General features: G+C 38.3%; 1 long non-coding RNA gene across 1 annotated transcript in view; it reads left to right on the forward strand.

Annotated features, from left to right (window-relative positions):
• Positions 1-8,879, forward strand: part of LOC143664230 (uncharacterized) — a 109,198-nt gene extending 100,319 nt beyond the window's left edge. Inside the window, exons 4-5 of the long non-coding RNA XR_013166384.1 lie at positions 4,877-4,972; positions 8,770-8,879. This is a non-coding gene — a long non-coding RNA (uncharacterized LOC143664230). The remainder of the gene's footprint in view (positions 1-4,876; positions 4,973-8,769) is intronic.
• The last annotated feature ends 13,486 nt before the right edge of the window (positions 8,880-22,365 follow it).

Raw genomic sequence — 22,365 nt, forward strand, 5'->3', positions numbered from 1 at the left:
GGCCACATCTGAGCGACAGAAGAGGTTCTCTGGGGATGACTTTTAGGCATAATTTTAAATAGGCTTAGCCTAACCTTTGCAGATGTAAGTTTCATAGGGGCAAGCCCACGATTGAGGGCTCAGCCTATTGAATTGGTTGTCTCTACTGCTTGCAAGAATACCAGAAATTCTCCAAATGGGGAAGTTGAATTTTTTTCCCAATTCTCCCCATTCCCCCAAGGGGACTTTGAAAATACTTCTTTATTCACTGTTCAAATCACTCTGGAATTTTTAGGGCCATCACACTAACCTGGACAATCTGACAAAATCTCATGCCCTATTCACATTTCCATGTACTTATGGTGTTCAATTAAACTGACCATACAAGTTAAATCAGGAAATGTACTAGTCAAAATATAAATTGTACCAGATAAACATTTCTCACTTTAGTTTCACACAGAAGTTGAAGTTTTAAAGTATAAATGACCACCTATTTTCAACACCCTGCAATACTGACATTCTTTCATCCTTCTTCAGCCAGCATCCTCTTTTACTCCAGACAGCAATGTGCCCTGTGAATGGGTTACACTATCCAGCCTCCCTCACAAACAGGGAAAGCTAATAGGGCGCAAAGAGATGTTGGGTCCTGGGAATTTGGGTCAATATTTGCCAATCCTTCCTACTCCATTTGTGTTTTCTTGCCTGAAATGTGAACTTGGTGACGGAGCCCTGGTAGCCAGACTTGACCTTGAAGTAACCTTGAAGATGAAAGCCACACACTGAAAATGGAGGAACCTTCAGAAGGAGCCAGTTTACCTGATTATGGAGGTGCCATGAAATGTTCACCTCCAGAGACTTGGACACGAGAGTAATAAGTTTCTTTCTGTTTGCACTACTGATTTGGATTTTCTGTTTATGAAGACAAACCTAATCCTAACAGACCTTTTATGAAGATTTTCTGAAATTTCTTTCTCTATCTAATATTATATTATGGGCTTTAATAAAGTTATTGATATTAATAATCTCCATTCTGGTAAAAGGTAATCTGAATCCTAAAACAGATTAAGGATTGAACCAACAGTGAATAAATGAACGTGTTTAATTGTCAAATTAATGATAATCAGTACTTAGTGCATCCATAGTCATTGAGATTGAAGATGAAACCTTCCAGGAGTCAAAGCTATATGGTATCTTCAAGTGTTCTAGCATAGGAAGAGAGGAGTTTTCTTCTGCTTGAAATGAACTGTTGAGTTTGATTGCAGGGGATTATACAGATTCCCTGCATTTCTTTAATTACATGCTCTTTCAGGTGTGGTTAGGATTAGAGTGAGGGAAAAAAGATTTATACTAATAACTAGAAGAAAACATCTCATGATTTTACTTAACACGAGAATGGTAGTTGGTAGTGGTAAAAAATAGACTTTTGTCATCAAATGAACTGGAATCAAATCCTAGTACTCAATGGTTTGGACTTGAATGATTTGCATAAGTCTTCTGAGGCTTAGTCTCCTTATCTTTAAAGTAGATATAAAAAATCTGACTGCTGGGTTGTTATAAGAATAATTGATATATGCAAATATTTTAGTGTATTTCTGGTACAACATTTAAGAAGTGATAGTCTGTAGTTTCCTTCCTTCAATTCTTTCCTTCTTTTCATCATTGTTCATAAACAAATATTTAAGGAGTGCTTACTATCTACAATGCATTATTATAAATGGAAAAAAGAAGTTATTTGTCCCCTTGAGGAACACTTTTCAGATCATAGTTCTAAGACTTGCTTGTGATGGTGGCTGCCTAACTCCTAATATTTGTGTGTTAACCATCAAACTCTTTATTAAAACAGATGGATTTTATGGCTTGTAATTTATACTTCAATAAACCCGCCAAAATTGGGGGTCCATATGGAACTGCCTGAATGGTGTAGAAAATAAGACATTAAACAAATAATTACAAAACTGTAGAAATACAGCTGTCAGAAGGATTAAGAAAGACTATGTAATGAGATATAGACCTAACCCTAGCAGGGAAAAGCGGTGGGCAGAAAACAGTTCCTTATGGATGTGGTTTCAACCTTATCATTATTATCTTCATCAGGTTCAAATGCCTTTTGGGATGTCCATCAGCAGACGCTGATCAGGATGGTATATAGTTACATCTCTGAGTCGTGTCTGTCTTGAATCCATCAAGAAGTTAGCATTCACCTGTCTTCAGTGGGACATGCAGTCTGTTTGCTGCAATAGTGGAGTTTCGTTGCCCTTCCATGTCCTCAATTTTTCAATTGACGATATCCTATTACATGACAAGTTCCATATTATATGATGGATTGGTTAATGTAATGAGAACTTTATCAGATTTGTGGGTAAGATCTTTATCCAGGAATAAATAGAAGATAATCAGACCCTAATTCTATAACACTTATGATCTGGCCTCTTTGGCACCTATTCTAATATATATTATGTATTTTCTGGTCTGTATCTCAATGAAAACCACATAAGTAATAAAGCCATCAGATATTCTCTATGAATCACTAATTAATTTCAGGGTATTCCTCATGTACAGAATGAAAAAGAAGCCTGTTAGAGCTTGTGTGTCACACTATAAGGCCTGTATTCTTAGATTAACCAGACACTGGAAGCCAAATGGAAAAATTATACTTATAATGGAAGGTTTGGGATTGGAAAAATACAAATTTAAAAATAAAACTTTAAAGACTCAAGATTTTTTAAAAATAGAAAAAATGAGAATTGAAGAACTCTCAGAATAATTGAAGAATTATTCTGGCAAACAAAAGAAGCAGAATAATTAAATAGCCTTCTAAGGGGACATAATGTGACAGATAACTGATCATGACAGACTTTAACTTGGTGTTTGTGAAGCATTATACTTTTAAAAGTATTTTCAGGTCATTGAGGACTATGACTCTGAATTATAATGTAAATATACCTTTATGTTTGCTGGTAGTTTATGAGTATTAGAGATTATGGTATGATTCTCATGATTTCACAGGCTGGAAGAAAAGGCTTTTATTAGAGATTATTCCAGAATAATTAGTTTACCTTTACTTCCAGATAGTTTTCTGTAATTATTTGATGCATCTAACAGAGTTAGAGCTAAAGAGTATAGAGAGACTGTCAAAGCTTTATGGAGTCCAGGAGAAGAAAAACACAGATAATCTTCATCTTGGTAACGTTAGGTTGCCTTATGCCTTAACACTGGACCATTCTGTTTGTTACTTTTCCTGCTTAGAATCAAATTAAATGGGGCATTAAATTAAAATAAAAAATTCTTGTCCAATAGAAGCGTCTTAATTATGATGCCTCTGTTCTAGGATGTTGACAAATTGGGGCCTTGCAGAGATGTGAGAGGCGACAACCTGATGCCCAGAAACTGTCTGGATAATAAAAGGGGAGGACGAAGAACTTCAGCAAAATTAGGGTCTCTCCAGATTTCCAAATTTATATTCCTCCAGAGTGCTCTGATCTCTCTTTCCCTATTTAGGAGTGTTGATGTGTTCTTCAGTACAATTCTCCACACTCATGCATTTTCATGAATATGCACATGCATAAATATATTTCATATATTGCATTAATGTATTCACTTGTACCACAAACTTTATTATATCATAAAGTTACATAATTTATGTAACATATTTATATATTATGTTTATAAAACATATTGGATATTATAAAATATATACATAGTTATATTATAGAAATATAAATTACATAAATAAATTTTATGTATAGTATAATTTTAATATATTTTGTATTTATATATGTATATTTTCATCAGTGTGTAAAAAATGGGTAACGTTACCTAGACTTCTGTGAATCTTGCTTTATAACTGAACTCAGAAAATCTTTCAGTTATATGGGCTGATCCAGAGCTCATTCATTCTTTGTGGGGGCTGGACTCCACTTGTTCCTCCCTGAACTGCAGTCAGTAGTAAAATCCCACTTTACTTTCCCCAAGGAGCCGTGATCCTAATTTGGAATGAGCTACAGTTGCACTCTTGATGTTATTTCCGCGTGTCGGTTTACATGAGGATTTCTGGTCAGTCCGTGCTTTCCGTTCTCCAAGTCTGGCCATCGAGGGCCTTTGTGTTTCCCCCCCTGCAGCCTTCATTCTCCCTTACTCTGATCCAGGGAAGGTTGTCAGGGCACAGCACAGGGAAAACTTGGTTCACCAAGGACCAGGTTTTCATCCAGATAATGTTGTTTACAGAATTTCTAGGAGCAGGACCCTGGTACCTACTGTTCTACCTCGTCTTTCATTCTGAAGTGAAATAATTTCTGAACTTCTTAAGGGCTGCATGAGACATATTGCATATAAACTTAAAAACCATTTTTGAGGGAAATTATGCAAGATGTCCCGCAGCTTTCCTCCATGGCCTTTCCCCAGTTGGATCTGCCTGAGGACCCAGAAGCAGACTGCAGCTCCCATCGTGACCCCTTCACAGGCGTCCTTCTGCCACTTTACCACAGAAAATGTGTTCTTTACACAGACTGTAACATTACTAAGTACTGCTACGGGGGAGGATCCACACCAAACAAAGGGATAATTAAAACATATACAGGGCGGGCACTGGTGGCGCAGTGGCAGTTCTTGCCTGCCATGCCGGAGATCCGGGTTCATTTCCCGGTGCCTGCCCATGAAAAAAAAAAAAAAAAAATATATATATATATATATATGTATGTATACATTGCCTATGGTGGAGAGTCCTGAAAGAGCAAAGTGAGCTTACATAAGAAATATTGAAAGCAGCATGGCATGATTCCATCCAACTGAGAAACTCTTGCCAGTACCTGATGCTTTCACTGTCATCCATCCATTTCTATCAATCTATGTTAGTTTACCTTTCCTTTTTTACTCACCTGCCTATCGATTTCTATTTTAGGGTTGGAGTCCAAACTTGAGAAGGAGGCCACAGAGATGCATATTAAATACACCTTTTGAATAAAAATGAAATAAAGCAGAATATTCCAAATGAAAAGTAAGTCTGATTAACCTGATTGATTTGAAAATGAGGACTGGATTTGCTTATGTAGTTAGATAGGAGAAGTTTCCCCAAAATTGAATGAACTAAATCTGCAGCTTCCTAGTTTAATAAAAAATATATTTAAATTAAATACATAGTAAATAATACAACATGCATACACCTTTACAAGTGTTTAAACTTACTAAAAAATGTGAAGTCAATTTTAAAATATGTAAGTAAGTATCTAGTTTTCTTAATTCTTTTCATGAGCTTGGGGGTCAATTTCTTCTCAGATACAATTTCTTTTCTTTTCAGAGAAAGGAAGATATCTCACCAAGAAGAGGTTGAAACTAGTTTTGTTAATATCTGCTTTTAAATAATATGGATAGGTACAGAATAATCCTAACTATGAAACTCTGTTTGATTCAAGTCTTTTAGTGAGCTAAAATCTTCAACTCCTTCTTTGTTACAAAAGAGTAAAAGTAGGTATCCCCCAACAAGTGTGTCACCTACGGTTTTGGCAGGTGTCTTAAGACAAATTAAATAGGGGCATCACGTGCTTCTTGATCACCAGCAAATAATAAACTCTTAGCCGAAACCCTATTCTATCACGGCTTTTTTATTAGTTGTATCAGGTATTTAGAATCTAAAATTTATTGATCTGTTGTTTTCATTTCCCAACTGCCATAAGAAATATCACAAAATGGGTTGCCTTAAGAACAAGAATTTATTGGCTCATGGTTTCAGAGGCTAGAAAAGGCGTGCTTCCTCCTGAGCTCGGGGCAGCGCTGTCTGTCCGTCATCCCTGGTTTCTTGGCTTTCCCATCACATGACAGTGTCTGCTTCTCTCGTCCCAGGTTCCCATCGACTTCTAGCTTCTGCCTTCTCCTCATGGTTTTCTCTTCATAAGGCCTCCAGGAATAGGATGGGAACCCATACTGGTTCACGGGCCACACGAAAAAGAAAGGAACATCTTCAGGAGGTCCTTATAATTGGTTCACACAAACAGGAATGGATTAAGTTTAAGAACATGTTTTATTTCTCGAGTACAGAGCTCAATCTGCCACATCAATCCACAAAGAAAGAGGGGTATCCCTAATCTTTCAAAGCTTATGGTGAGATGGTGAAACCAGAAAGATACAGAGGATGCCTCATGCATGTAAGATCTATACAGGCATAGTGAAACATATATCTGGGAAGTGAAGTGAATTTGTTATAATGTGGGCAAAATTATTGCTTTGAATAAATGATCAAAGAGGGATGATGAGGATGTTGATGGAGTAAGAATATGATAAATGGCAGGGTGACAAGGTGTTCGATGAAGGAGAAAATTGTGAGCAGAAATAAGAGTTTGAGAATGGTTTGGGCAGGAAATGTGATGAATCTATTTCAAGTCTTGTTTGAAAACTTGTTAAGATCCGAACAGAAGTTAATAGTAAATGTATTTATGGAATCCTGTAAAGGGGAGTTTTACGAGACAGAATTCGAAATGCTGGTGTTGTTCGCCCTCCCACGTATATGAGAATGTTACTACTTGTTCTGTCTGCTGGAAAGAGGTGGCCAGGCTCAAGAAAGAGCTGTATTTGATATTCCAAATATAGCACTTTCTAGTAGGAGGAATTTCTCTAAATATCAGGGTGGTCAAGATTAAGAGATGTGAATTTTCCCCTGGTGTCCTTGAACACTCATTTGGAACCATGGAAGCCTTAGTACTTACTGATGGTGTCCATGTCGCTCCAGGAGACAGGCAGACACGGTCCGACTTTTTATGACTTCTACACTTTTTAGGATTTCACCCTGCCCTGAGATTGTAGGACCCTGTTCAATGAGCTCTTCACATCCTTGTTTCTGAAGGTGTGGATGAGTGGATTCAGTAGTGGTGTGATGACACAGTAGAAGGAGGACATGAACTTGGCCTGGGTGCCATTGGCAGGAGGTTGGAGGTACATGTAGATGGCTGGCCCAAAGTACATTATGATGACTGTCATGTGGGAACTGCAGGTGCTTAGGGCTTTAGACCTTCCTTCAGCTGAAGGTAACCTTAGCACAGCCCTGGCGATGAAGGTGTAAGAGACCAGTTCATGTAAGGGAGCCACTAGTGCAAAAGGGACAGCTCCCACTGCCAGGGACAGGTCATTAGCAGTGGTGTCTCCACAGGCCAGCTTGATCAGAACAGGGACTTCACAGAAGAACTGGTCCAGGGTGTGGTGACCACAGCGGTGAAGTTGGAGGATAAGGGTGGCTTGAAGCACTGAATTGGCAAGGCCACTGGGCCAGGCTGCAGATGCCAGCTGCACACACACACCCAGGGGCACATGATGAGAGTGTACTAAGTGGCCGGCAGATAGCCACATAGCGATCTAAGGCCATCACTGCCAAAAGGGCACACTCGGCACATCTTGTCCAGGGGAAGAGGTAGGCCTGTGTGATGCAGCCCCAGGAAGCAATGGTCTTCTTTGGTTCCCAGAGGTTAGTCAGTGGCTGAGGCCCAATGGTGGTGGTGGGTCTGGCACTGAGAGGTTGTTGAGGAAGAAGAACCTGGGTGTCTGGGGTTGGGCTCTGCTGGGGAGAGAAGGATGATGAGGCTGTTCCCCAGCAGGGTCAGAATGTACCAGGGCAGCACCACTCCACAGAGGGGCATCTCCAGCCACGGATGCTCTGAGACGCCCAACAAAACTACGTACTTGGGAAACACATTTTCTTCTCCCGTGGTGTTCACCTTATTTATGGCTGGAATGACAAAGAGAAGGTTTAAAGTTAAGCACAGATTTTATGTTTCAATTATTACATGACATCGTTCCAAACCCTTCAACTACGTTGGTGTGAAAATCCCCATAATTGTTATGAGACGTTCTCAAAAGATGGACTAATTCTGTATAAACTCTGCCTTGGCATTTGGCATTGAACAGGGGATAGATCTGAAATATCCTGTGTACGAGAACCTCTATGTGGAGCTCGAGTATCCACCTGTTATATGAAGGATTCATCTCCCCCACCTCACCTCTCTTTCTCTCTTCTCCTTCTCTCTCTACCTGGGTCTCGAATCTGCTCTATACTGTCAGGTTAAGAATGCAGAATCCGGGAAGTGTTGCTTGGTCTAAGTCTCTATGAGTCATGGACTTGACCAAGTCACTTAACCTCTTTTTGTTTCAGTCTCCTCATTTTAAAAGTTCAAAAAGAGTCCTCATTTTACAGGTTTATTTGAAAATTTTATACATCTATGTATTTATATCTCTCTACTATATCATCTATCAGTGTGTCACCTTTCATGCTAAGTTCTATAAAACAGTTGTCTATTATTAGCTATAGCTAATCTGTATCAATCTACTTGTTCAACCACAGTCCCTTCCCAAACTGAGTGTTTTAATGTCATGATGAGCAGAACATGTGCTCCTTTGTATCTGGCATATCTCTTTAAGAAAAGTTTTTAAAGGAAATGCTACCTACTGTTTCTGTTCAGTCCAGTGAGGTGAAGGACACTTGTATGCTCAAACAGGTCAGAAGTTGGGGAGATTCCATTACAGCAACTGAAGTTCTGAATTCTTTCTGTGGGGGAAGAGTCAGAAAATGGTAGTTTATTTTGTGTAATACTCTTTCCTTCCTTTTTCATGTAACGCACATCTTCCTCGTTTCCATTTCTTCTCTTTTCTCCTTACTCATTTACTTTTATCTTTTTCCTTCTCTTTTTTAAAACACCTTGTACTTTTCTCTGGATTTCCTGCACATTCTTTCCAAAATGGTGTCATGTTTTATATGCAGGGTTTTCAAGATGTATAATATCTTTCCCATCTCAAATTTCTTCTCTCATATAGGATATTTTCCTGAATGCCCCAACAATATATCAAGCTTGGCCATTCAAAACTCAGCTCAACACCACTTAATGTAGAGGTAAGCACTGTGTAAATTCCTTTATTGCCAGAAAGCCAATTACAATTATTCTCTAATTTAAAAGCCCCAAATACCGCAGTACTCCATTACATTTCCATTCTTAGCGTGTTTGGTGTTTTTTTTTTTAGTTTTGTTAAAACTTTTTTATTGACAAATCTTCACACCATACAGTGCACACATGGTGTTAAATCAATGGGTAATCTCATTTTAACTTTTTGTTTAAAATTTTACCAGAATGGGTCATAATGAAGGAATTGTCACATAACTCATAACAATTCAAAGTGCCAGTTTTATGGATGTTTATCACATTAATGATTTTTTTTTCAAAAGACATGCTAACTTTTAAAAAATAAGATAAAAAAATTGATTTATAAGAGGGGCAAATTTGGGACAGGATGGAATGATTCCCTTTCCAGAAATGAAAATCAGGTCGACTATTATCACTTACAGCCTGAAGTGAACTTGTAATTGCAGTTCTACACCCAGTATTTAAAAAGGGGACCCTCTATCCAAGCTTCATTATTCAACCTTAGTAAAGGATAATAAAATAAAAAGTAATGATATGTTTTTGTTTATCAGTTTCTTCATTCTCCCAAGCCTAGAATTTATTTTAGGTAAGGTGAATTTACTGTTTCTCTCTCTTTTTGGTATTGGGTCAGAGTTGAGATAGATGATGGATGTCTCCTCAGCTCCATACTTAATTTTCTTTTTAAAAATCTAACAAACTGGCAAACTGGGGAGTCCATTCAGCCAAGATGACAGCATAAGATGCTTCAGGGCTCCATTTTCCGACAGAATTCTCGAATAATTTGTACAGCTGGCAATGATCATCCTCAAAACTCCAGAAATCAGTAAAAGGGTTGCCGAAACTGGGTGAATGCTGAATCAAGAAAATGCAGTAGTAATTTTTAATTTTTTAAATCAAACATTTAAAATGTTTACAAACACTAGGAAAGAGTGACATCATCAACATGATGATGTAAACAGCTACTGGAAACCTCTCCCCGGAGATCCAGTAAAAGACAAGGAATTCTCTCTGGTTCAGAACTCCGGAGGAAGGTGTAGACTGGAAAAAGATCCCACAACACGAATCCAAGAAAGAAGCATCTCAGGGAGTGAACTTCTGTCCCTGACAGGCCGACCTTCTCCCTTCTGCTCACCTGGTCCCACATTCCTCAGGAAGTGCCCAGAAGCAGAACCCGGGTCCCTCCTGCCTCCCCCTGGGACACAGACGGTGGCAGCGTCCACGGCAGTAGGACAGATCCCGTCTACATCCAGACACAGGGACCCAGAGCAGGACGTAGAGCTGTGAGGGAGGGCAGGGTACCAAAGGGCAGCAAGAAGGAGTTTCCAGAACAGAGGATTAGGGAGGGAATAGCAAAATCCTCCCTATGAGAAGCAAGTAGCCAGGCAGGAAATATCCACATCAGCTGTTCGGGACCTGGGGGGCGGGGAGGACACGTCAAGATCCAGGTCAGCGAGAATAAGAAGTCTGAGAAAACGTGGATGAGACAGTTTCCAGCCCTGGGTTCTGGTGCCCACCCCCGCCCTGATCCTTGCTTGGGGGACAGCTGCACACTAGGGCAGTTGGGGGGTCCTCTGCCACAAGGAAAGTGGGGAACACAGTTCCACGTTGAGCCAGGTTGTGAGCAGGAAGTGAGTGTACAGGAGCCCTGCAGTTTCAGTCCTGCTCAGGGAGACGGTGCCTGGGCTCCAGGAGGTAAAGGGCTCCTGGGGACAAGTAAGTCCCAACAGCACCACCTGCTGAGCAGACCAGGAAGTGCAGGGGAATTACAGCGCTTTCAGAGCCCTTCCAGACCCCATCCCAGGCCCACTGGAGCTGCTCTGCACCTCAAGCGTGGGAACCTGGCTCTGTTTTCGTGGAGAAATGCAATGACCCGACTATCAAAGCAGTGTCCTAAAAAAACCCAGGTCTTGATGGCCAGGGAAAAGCAAAGAATTTCTGGGCCAGCTGCTAGCTGGGGAAGCTGAACTTCTCAGTCCCCCAGCCTGAGGTCTTTCCATGGTGAAGCCCCAAAACCATGAGACACATTGTGTCCACAGGCAGGGTCTCAGCCAAGGTGCACAGTGCCCACCCACCACCCCGGAGTCAACAGCTCCAGCCCACACAGAGAACCGTGGCCTTGACTGGATTGCTGCCTTCTTGGGCTCCTGCAATTGGGGTGAGCTGGGGTTGTGGAGTAGAGATGGCCCAACAGCGCCATCTGCTGGGAAAATAGGGGAGTGCAGCCTGACAAGCTGCTTCTCTGCCCAGCCCTTAACAGACTTCCTAAAAGGGGTGCATCTCTCGTGTGATGCTCCAACCCTGGTTTGGTGGGAATTACTGACAACCCAAGCATCAAAGGAAACATTCAATGCAAGCTCTAGCAACCACAAAATCTTAGATGAGCGAGGGAAATCAATTTTCAAAATAACCTCGTCAAGATAATCAAATGCCAAGAAACCAGCAAAAAAATCACAAAACACTTGAAGCACCAAGAAATTATGACAAATAACCAAATTTAAAAAACTGGAGACACAGAATCTGGAGCAACTAATCAAAGATGTTCACACAAATCTCTTAAGTAACTTCAATAAGTTGACTAAAGAGATAAAGGAGATCAAGAAGACACTAGAAGAGCATAAAGAAGGATTTCAAAGAATAAATAGAAAAATAGCAGCTCTTATGGAAATGAAAAACACTGTCGATCAAATTGCAAGTATACTAGAGACATACAGCAGCAGATTTGAAGAGGAAGAATAAAGAATAAATGAACTGGTATACAGAGCAACTAAATTTGAATGTAAAAACAATAAATGGTGAAAAAGATGGAAAAATTTGAATTGGATTTCAAGGAAATTATTGAAACATCAAGTGCACAAATATAAAAATGATTGTTGTCCCAGAGGGATAAAAGATGAGCAAAGACTAGGAAGAATATTTGAGGAAATAATTTGGAAAACTTACCAACCCTTACAAAAGACATAAATATGCAAATCAGAGAAACCCAGCGTATTCCAAATAGAAAAAATCCAAATAGACTCACTCCAAGACACGTACTAACCAGACTGTCAAATGCTGAAAAGAAGGAGAGAGTCTTGAAAATAGCAACAGAAAAATAAATTCCCACATACAAGTAAAGCTACATAAGGCCAAATGCTGACTGCTTCTTGGGCACCCTGGAGATAAGAAGTTGGTGATACAATATATTTATGATTCTGAAAGCGAAAAAATGCTAGGCAAGAATTCTTTACCCAGCAAAGCTTGGGTAAAGCTCCAAAGTTGAGGGGGAGTTTAAAATTTTAACAGATAAATAAATGCTGAGAAAATTTATTAACAAGACACCTGCTATACAAGAAATACTAAATGGGAATTCTATTGACTGAAGAAAAATACAGGAAAGAGTGGCCTGGAAGAGGGTCCAGAATTAAGAATATTATAAGAAGTAACTCAAAGGATAAAAAGAGCAAGATAAAAAATAGATTTGACAAATAAAAGTCAAAGGATAAGATGGTTGAATCAAGAACTACCTTTAAAGTAATAACTTTATTAAGGGATTAAACGCCCCAAATAAAAGACACATAGGCAGAATAGATTAAAAATATGGCCCATCTACATGCTGTTTACAAGAGACTCATCTTAGATCCAAAAGATAAGAATAAGTTGAAAATGACAGGATGGAAAAATATATTCTATGCAATTGTAACCAAAAGAAAGCTGGGCTAGCTGTAATAGTTGTCTTGGATTGCTTACACGGTTGGAATGCAATATTCCAGAAATGAATTGGCTTTTACAAAGGGGATTTGTTAGGTTACAAATTTACAGTTCTAAGGACATGAAAATGTCCAAATTAAGGCATCCAGAGAAAGATACCTTGACTTTGAAGAAAGGCTGCTGTCATCTGGACCAGCCGTGTCATCTGGACCAGCCGTGTCATCTGGGAAGGCACATGGCTGACACTTACTGGTCCTTGCTCCCAGTTCATTGCTTTCAGCTACTGATTCCAGTGATTTTCTCACTAAGCATCTGTGGTTCCTTACTCTGGGGAAAACTCTAGGTTTCAACTCTTTTATTTTCAGTGCTTCTCAGCCACTCTTTTTTATCTTCAATGATTATTGAGATTTGTTCATATAAAGTGTATAATCAGTGGTTCACAATATCATCATAAACCTGTGCATTCATGATCACAATTGCTTTTTGAACATTTTCATTGCTCCAAAAGACAATAAAATAAGTGTTAGAAAAAACTAACAGTAAAACAGAACACCCCAAACATCCCATCCCCATCCCCATTGTTTGCTTGTTTGTTTATGCTCTTGCTTATCTGTCCATACACTGGATAAAAGAAGGGTCAGTCACAAGGTTTTCACTCTCCCATGTTCACACATTAAAGACTCTGTTTTTATTCAATCATCTTCAAGAATTGAGGCTATTGGATTACAGTTCAAAAGTTTTAGGTATTTCCCTCTAGCTACTCCATATACCAAAAACTGCATAAGAATACGTTCTAGAAAGACCTCTTGGCTCTATTTGAAATCTCTCAGCCAATGAAACTTTATTTTGTTTCATTTGTCTTCCCTCTTAGGTTATCATTTCCAAACATCTGTGCCCTCAGTGTTGGCTCTCAGCTCTCTGTGCCTTTTCTGTCTTTTATTCTCTTTATAGAGGATACCAGTAAAAGGATTAAGACCCACCCATTGAATGGGTCACATCTCCATGGAAATAACCTAATCAAAAGATTCGAACAAACAAGTTTGCCCCCACAGATTGGATTAGAAGAATATAGTTTTTGTGGGGTAAATAGCAGTTTCAAACCAGCACAATAGTGTCATACAAAATAGACTTTAATTTTTTTTTATTTTTTGCATGGGCAGGCCCTGGGCAACAAACCTGGGTCTCCGGCATGACAGACAAGAACTCTGCCACTGAGCCATCATTGCCCACCACAAAATAGATTTTAAATGTAAAGATGTCATAAGAGACAAGGAAGGATATTACAATAAAAGGGCAATTTATCAAGAAGAAATAACAATCATAAGTGTTTAGGCGCCCAATCAAGCAGCTCCAAAGTACATGAGGTAAGCGCTGGCAAAATGAAAGGAAGCAATAAATGTTTCTACAATAATTGTAGGAGACCAACACAATGCACTCTTCAGTAGAAAGATCAACCAGACAGAGGATCGCTATGGAAATATAGAAACTAAACAATATGATAAAATATTTAGACCTAACAGACATATATAGATCACTGTAACATCAAAATACACTCTTTTCAAGTGCTTACAGAAGACTCTCAGGATAGATCCTACGCTGGAGCACAAAACAGGTTCTAATTATTTTTAAAATATTGAAATTGTACGAGACATAATCTCTGATCATAATGAGATGAAGCTGGAAATCAATAACCACAGAAGAACTGGAATTTTCACAAATATATCGAGGTTAAACATACATGCTTAAACAATCAGTGAATTAAAGAAGAAATTGCAAAAGAAATCAGTAAATATCTGAATTCAAATGAAAATGAAAATACAACATTTTAAAATTTATAGGCTGCAGCAAAGGAGAGGGAAATTTATAGCTCTAAAGGCCTCCATTAAAAAGCAAGAAAGAGCTAAAACCAAAGACCTAATGGAACAACTGAAGAAACTACAGAAAGAGCAGCAAACTAACCCTAAAGCAAGTAAAAGAAAAGAAATAACAATGATTGAAATGGAAATAAATGAATTGAGGAAGGAAAAAGCAGTAAAAGGATCAATAAAACAAAAATTGGTTCTTTGAGATCAGCAAGATTGAAAAGCCCTTAGTTAGAATGAAAAAGTAAAAAGGAGAGAAGATGGAAATAAATAAAATCAGAAATGAAATGGGTCTCATTAACATGGACGCCGAAGAAATAAAAAAAATCATGAAGACACAATGAACAACTGTATGCCAACAAGCTAGACAACTTAGATGAAATGGGCAATTGCCTAAAACACGTGAACAACTTATACTGACGTGAAAAGAAATAGAAGAGCTCAACAATCCCAACACGAGTAAAGATATTAAATCAGTCATCAAAAACCTCCCTACAAAGCAAAGCCTAGGGCTGGATGGCTTCAGGGAATTTACTAAACATTCCAAGAAGAAAACCATTCCTGCTCAAACTCTTTAAAATAACTGAAGAAAAAGGAACACTACCTAACTCATACTATGAATCAAACATCACTCTAATACCAAAACCTAATAAAGATACTTTAAGAAAGGAAAACTACAGACTAGCCTCTCTAATAAATATGGATGCAAAAAAATCTCAAGATATTTGGAAATTGAATCGAACAGCATATTAAAAGAATTATACACCACGATCAAATGGGTTTTATTCCTGGCATGCAAGGGTGGTTCCACCCAAATAAATCAATCAATTAAATCACATTAACAAATCAAAAGGAAAAAAAATCACATGATTATCTTGATTGATTTGATATTCAACAAATTTTAGCATCCTTTCTTGATAAAAACACTTCAAAATTTAAGAATCAAAAGAAACTTCCTCAATATAATAAAGGACATATATGAAAAAAGCCAGTATCATACCCAATGGTGAAAGACTGAAAGCCTTCCCCCTAAGATCAGGAGACAAGGATGCCCACTATCACCACTATTATTCAACATCGTGCTAGAAGTTATAGCTAGATGACTTTCTTTTCTAATTAGGCAAGTAAAAGAAAGGAAATGCATCCAAATTGGAAATGAAGAAGTAAAACTCTTTCTGCAAATAATCGGAAACTTATTATTTGCAGATGACATGATCCCATATTTGGAAAATCCTAAGAAATCTATGTCAAAACTCCTAGACCTTAAAAACAGATTCATCACAGTGTTGGGACACAAGACAAACACACAAAAATCAGTAGTGTTTCTGTACATGAATAATAACCTAACCAAGGAGGCAAGAAGAAAAAAAATGCCATTCACAATACCAACAAAGTGAATCAATCAAGTATCTAGAGATGAACTTAACTAAGGTTGTGAAGATTGAACACACAACTAAGGTTGTATGTAGAAAACTACAAAACATTGCTAAAAGAAATCAAAGAAGACCTAACTAGGTGGAAAGACATTCTGCATTCATGGATAGGAGGGTTAAATGCCATTAAGATGTCAATCCTATCCAAATTGATCTGCAGATTCAGTGCAATACCAATGAAATTCCAACCACCCACCTCGCAGATGTATTGAAGTTAGTTATTAAACTCATTTGGAAGGAAAGGGGATTTGAATAGCCGAAAGCATCCTAAAAAAGAAAAACAATGTGTGAGGACTTACACTTCCTGACTTTAAAGCATATTATAAAGCCATAATGATCGAAACTGCATAGTATTGGACAAAGATCAATATATTGATTGATGGAATTGAACTGAGAGCTCAGAAATAGACTCTCAGATTTATGGTCAATTGAGTTTTTGACAAGGCCCCTGATTTAGTTTGCTAAAGCTACCAGAATACAACATACCAGAGATGGATCAGCTTTTAATGAAAAGGATTTATTTACTTAAATAAACTACAGTTCTTCAGACAAAAGGTAGGCAGTTTTCATCTGAGGTTCTCTGTTACATGGGAAGGCACAGAACTTCTTGGGCGGTGCTACACTAAGCTGTCTTCTGACTTCCTCTTTTAAGCCCCTAGCTAATTAAATTAGTATCATTCATTGTGGAAGGCACTCCCCTTAGCTGACTGCAGATGTAATCAGCCATAGGTGAATTTCCCAAGCTAATTATTCTAGTCCAAAGCAATAGAAATAGGCACCACCACCACCTCACCAAATTGACAACTGAACCTAACTACCACAGCCCTCAAATTTACTGAACTGAGACAGAGTAATGTGTTCAATAAATGGTGCTGGGAGAAATGGATATCCATAGCCAAAGGATGAAAAAGGACTCCTACCTCATGCCCTATACAACTATTAACTCAAAGTGAGAAAGATCTACTATAAGAGCCAGTACTACAAAACTACTAGAAGAAAATTTAGGGAAGCATCTTCAAGATTAGTAATAGGAGGTAGCTTCTTAGATCTTATACCCAAAGTACCAGCAATGAAAGAAAAAGTAGATTAAGTGTAATTCTCAAGAGTGAACACTTCTGTGCTCTTTTAACTTTGTCAAAAAGATGAAGAGAGAGCCAACTCAAAGGGAGAGAATATTTGGTAGCCATACATCTGATAAGGGTTTGATATCCAGTATATATAAAGGAATCCCACAACTCAACAGTAAAAGGACAAACAACCGAATTATAAAAAAGGCAAAGGATACAAATAGACATTTTTCCAAAGAGGAAATTCAAATGGCTATAAATCACATGAAAAGATGTTCATCTTCTTCAGCTGTTAGGGAAATACAGATCAAACCACAATGAGACGTCATTTCACACCTATAAGAATGGTCACTATTAGAAACAGGAAACTGCAAGTGTTGAAGAGGTTGTGGGAAATAGGAACATCTAGTCACTGTTGGTGGGAACGTAAAATGGTGCAGCCATTGTGGGACAATGACAAACTGACAGCCATTTCTGTCAGTTCCTCAGAAAACTAAATATTCTTGCTCTATGACCCAGCAATTCTTCTACTTGGTATAATACACAGAAGATCTGAAAGCAGGGGCATGAACAGACATTTGCACACTGATGTTCACAGTGGCCTTTTTCACCTTTGCCAAAAGATGGAAACCATCCAAGATGAGTGGATAAACACAATGTGGTATATACATACGATGGAATACAATGGACGCAGTGAGAAGGAGTGAGGTCCTGAAGCATGTGACAACATAAATGAACCATAGGAATATAACACAGAGCAGAATAAGCCAGATACAAAGGACAGATATTGATGATTTCGCTAATATGCACTAACTAGATCATGTAAATTCAGAGTCTTAAAATGTAGAATTTAAGTACCAAGAGATAGACAAAAGCTAGAGGAAGGGGAGTGGTTACCTAAAAGTACAGACTTGTTAACGAGGTTGAATTTAATGGTATGGGAATGGATAGAGGTGATGGTAGTTTGTTATTGGGATTGTAGTAATAGTGTCATATTGTAGGTGACTTTGATTGAAAGTGGTTGTTTAAGGTCCTTAACATGACATTGATCTGATTAACACCACAAATATAAATAACTTCTTGCATGAACTTCTGCACATTTAAAAAAATAATAGAGTGGAATATGGGAAAGCTTACCTATCGCAAACTACGGATTATAGGTAACAGTAATATTTTAATATTTTTTCAACAACGGTAATAAATTTAGTACATCAGCACTATGGGGGTGGATAAAGCGTATGGAAAGATTTTGGTTTTACTTTTTATTCTTATTTCTGTTCTGGAGTAGTGAAAATGTTCTAAACTGATTATGGGTATGTACGCACAAGTACGCGATGCTGTTGTGATTCAGTGATTGTATACTTTGGATGGTTTATGTGATTGTGTGAATATATCTAAATAAAATTGAAAAAAATGAGGGGAATAAAATATGGTATTCTATTGAAGAAAATAGTGTACCAAAACAAAAACAGAAAAAACAAACAAAACACCAGGAGGAGACGTGTGACATCCTTGAAGACCCCTGTTCATCCATTCCTCAGTGTTATACGGAGCCAGCCTGTGGCTGTGGGTCCCTGACCCTGTTCCAGTGAGGGCAGGATTAACCACTACACACACATGAGGGTGCGTGTCTGCCAATGTATCCAGTGTCAGCCTGAAAACTGAACTAAAAAACTCTTTGCTTGCTCAAATTTGGAGAACTTGCACCACAGGCTGAAACAGCTTGTGGACAGCTAAAACATCAAGCAGCCTGGGGCAAAGATTGTCTGTTTTAAAATATAAAATAGAACACACAAAAAGAGTTGGGAAAGTTTATTATATAGAGTGTGGAGGAGGGCGTTTGACTTTTTGTAAAGTAGGGAGGGAATTCCTAAGGCTACTAGCATGCACAAACCCTAGATATGACACAGGCTCAGAAAAGACAGAACTCTGCACTTCACTTGAACCTTTCTTGATAGGAGGGAGAAGCTCTGAAGGAGAGCAGCAGACAAGGCAGAGCCACTGTGCAATGATGGTGAAAGGTGTGTTTTTGTTTTGATTTGTTTGTTAGCTCCTGGAGCTCAAGGAAATCTGTTTCACAATATTAGCTGGATACCAACTCATCTCCATTTCCTCGCTTTTCTCCAAACCTCTCTCTCCCGTCTTTTCCTATCTGCGTGTAGGGCTCCCTTTCGTATTTCTTGTACAGCATGTCTCCTGTTCATGAACTTTCTCAACGTGTGTTTATCTGTAAATATTTTAAATTCTCAGTTTGGAAGGGCAGTTTTGCCAGATATAGAGTTCTTGGCTGGCAGTTTTATGTTTCAGTATCTTAAATGTATCATCCCACTGCCTTCTTGCCCTCATGGTTTCTGCTGAGAATTCTGCACTTAGTTTTATCAAGCTTCTATTGTATGTGGTGGATCACTATTCTCTTGCTGCTTTCAGAATTCTCACTTTGTCTTTGGCATTTGACGATATGATTAATAAGTATCCTGACATAGGTCTATTTGGATCTATTCTGTGGGGTAAACTGTGCTACTTGGACCTGTACTTTTACGTACTTCATAAGAGCTGGGAATTTTACATCAATCATTTCCTCTGTTATTCTTTCTTCCCTTTTCCCTTCTCTTTTCATTCTGGGACACCCGTAACATGTATATTCATGTATTTCTTGTTATCATTCAGTTCCCTGAGACCCTGCTCAGATTTTTCCATTTTCTTCTCTATCTGTTCTTTTGTGTGTAGAATTTCAGATGTCCAGTCTTCTACTTCACTGATCCTTTCTTCTGCTTCTTCAAATCTGCTGTTTTATGTCTCCATTCTGTTTTTCATCATTTCCATTACAATGCCTTTCATTCCCATAGGTTCTGCCATTTGTTTTTTCGACCTTTTGAGTCCTTCTGGGTGGACACACTGGGTCTCCTTTATATCCCTCGTGTCTTTTTGTATATTTTCCTTCAAGTCACTAAGTTGGTTTAAAAGATCTGTTCTAACATCATTCATTAGTTGTAATTAGTGTTGCGGTGTTCGTTTCTCCCTTTGGTTGGGGCCATATCTTCATTCTTCCTGGTATGAGTCATGATTTTCTGTTGGTGTTGAGGCATTTAGACCTAATAATTATTTCTAAGGGGTGTAGAATTTCTGGGTGGTCCCTGAAAAAGACCTTCAATTCTCTTGCTCTTCCTTTTTCTTCCCAACGGATGGTGGTGGTAGATAACTCAATCTCCTTCCGAGCATTGGTTGTATCTCTCCAGGTCTGGCTTAAAAGGCAAGTTTCCTGTTCCCTCCCTTTGCTGACCAAAGTCTGGCTCAGTATGGGTCTGTGTCCTCCACTTTATTTGTGGCAGAGTTGCATCCCCAGCTATTCCAGTCTTTGGCTTTTTCCCAGGCAGGAATCAGGTCTCACTGTCATTGCTCAAAGGGGTGGGGGCTGGTGACTTTAGGTCCCAGGTCTGGAAACACCTCTTCTGCCCACATTGTCTCAGACTCTCTGTCTCTCACTGACCTTGGCCTTGAAATGCTCCATCCTGTCCTCCAGGTCTCCAAAAAAGGTGAGGTGGTCCCACTGCTGTGAGAGTAGATGTATTCTGTGTTCCTTTTGTGAGGGGTCCCTGCTGCTATTTCTCTTCCCATCTTGTGCTGTGAGGTGAAGTGAGGGCCAGGGGAGAGAACTGGCTCGTCCAGGATGGAAATTTCCTCCCTGACAGTTTTCTAGTTTTTCCATTTGGGGCTTGCAGGGTCTGTCTCCAGCCCATATCCTCCTCCAGATTTCTGAATAATTCAGAATTGTTCTTTTTTATCACTGAAGCTCTGAGGAGAGATTTTCAGGAGCTGTGTACATTGTCATGTTGATGATGTCACACCTAGTTTTACTTCTGATTTCCTGTTAAACCCACTGGTTGTGTATGAGTATGCAGTTTAATTTCCGCATGTGTGAATTTTCCATTTCTCCCTCTGTTATTTATACCTCCATTCTGTTGTGGTTGGAGAATATGTATTATATGATTTCAATTTTTTTAAATTACCGAGTCTTGTTTTGTGACTAACAGATATTCTATCCATGAGAATGATCCATGTGTGCTCAAGAGGAACGTGTGTTCTTTTTTTTTTGTTGGGTGCAGTATTCTAAAAAAGTTTTAGGTCTACTTGGTGTAGTTTATTCTTCAAATCCTGTGCTTCTATATTGATTTTCTGACTATGTTCTCCTCTTTACTGAAAGTGATATGTTCAAGTCGCCTATTCTTAATTTCCCCCTTCAGATATGTCAGTATTAGCTTCATCTATTTTGGCACCCCGCTGTTAGGTGCATATATGTTAATAATTGTTTCATCTTTCCATTGAATTATCCCTTTATCAGTATATAATGACTATATTGTCCCTTGTAGCTGTTTTTAACTTAAAGCCTATTTATTCAATATTAGTATAACCATCCCCAACTCTCTTTTTGGTTACTTCTTGCATGGTATATATTTTCCATCCTTTTGCCCTCAACCTACTTGTACCTTTTAATTTAAGGTGAGTCTCTTGCAGATAAAATATAGTTGGGTCATGATTTTTTTATCCATTCTGCCAATCTCTGCCTTTTGACTGGAGAGTTTAGTCCATTTACATTTAAAGCCACTACTGATAATACAGGACCTTCTTCAGCAATTTTGCTATTTAGCCTTTGCAAGTCTTGTTGTGCTTTTTAATCTCTCACTTCCATTAGTACATGCTTTTGTATTTGTTTGCTTTTCCAATAAAAAAATTTAGAGAAAGAAATGTTTGTTAATATTTGTCCTCTGAGTGTAGGAAATACATTCTTTTTCTTTTATAACCATTCTTTGAGGCTTAGTTATATGTTAAAAATTCAGTAAGTCCTGAGGTAAGAAAAAAATAATTTAGGCATAGGATAATTAAGCACTTGAACATCATATTGCATTCCTTTTCTGTCATAGACCACTATGTGAACCTGATGAACTTCACCCCTCTAGTAAAGGAAAATGCTTAACTACAGAAGAACTCTAAATCTAGAAGAAAAAAGTGTAAGGTAAAGGTCCAAGTACAAAAATTTCTCCTTGTTTAGGAGGGCCTATCTCTTTCAAAGTCCATGAAAAGACAGGACCTTGTGCAACAAATATGCTATTTTTTTTTAAAAAAAATAAGACTTTAAAATTATAATTTTTCGACTAAAATGAAAATATTTTGAAATTATTTATGATTTACCTTCAACCTCATTGAGTCTCAGCATTATATGTGATTTAATGAAAAGTCTTTTGAAATAAGATGTTCTGAGAGAATTTGTTATAATTTGAAAAGCAACTTGCTACTAGCTATTTGATCTTAAGTAAGTCATAATGCATCTGGAAATTAATTTACTCATACGTAAAATTAGAAGTTGAAATTATATTTCTCAACTGCATGCAAGACTACATTTTTTCTCATTTTTTTACCGGGTTAGAATTTGAATAACAAAATCAAT

The sequence above is a fragment of the Tamandua tetradactyla genome, chromosome 20 (genome assembly GCF_023851605.1).
Source record: "Tamandua tetradactyla isolate mTamTet1 chromosome 20, mTamTet1.pri, whole genome shotgun sequence".
In the NCBI taxonomy this organism is placed as follows: Eukaryota; Metazoa; Chordata; class Mammalia; order Pilosa; family Myrmecophagidae; genus Tamandua; species Tamandua tetradactyla.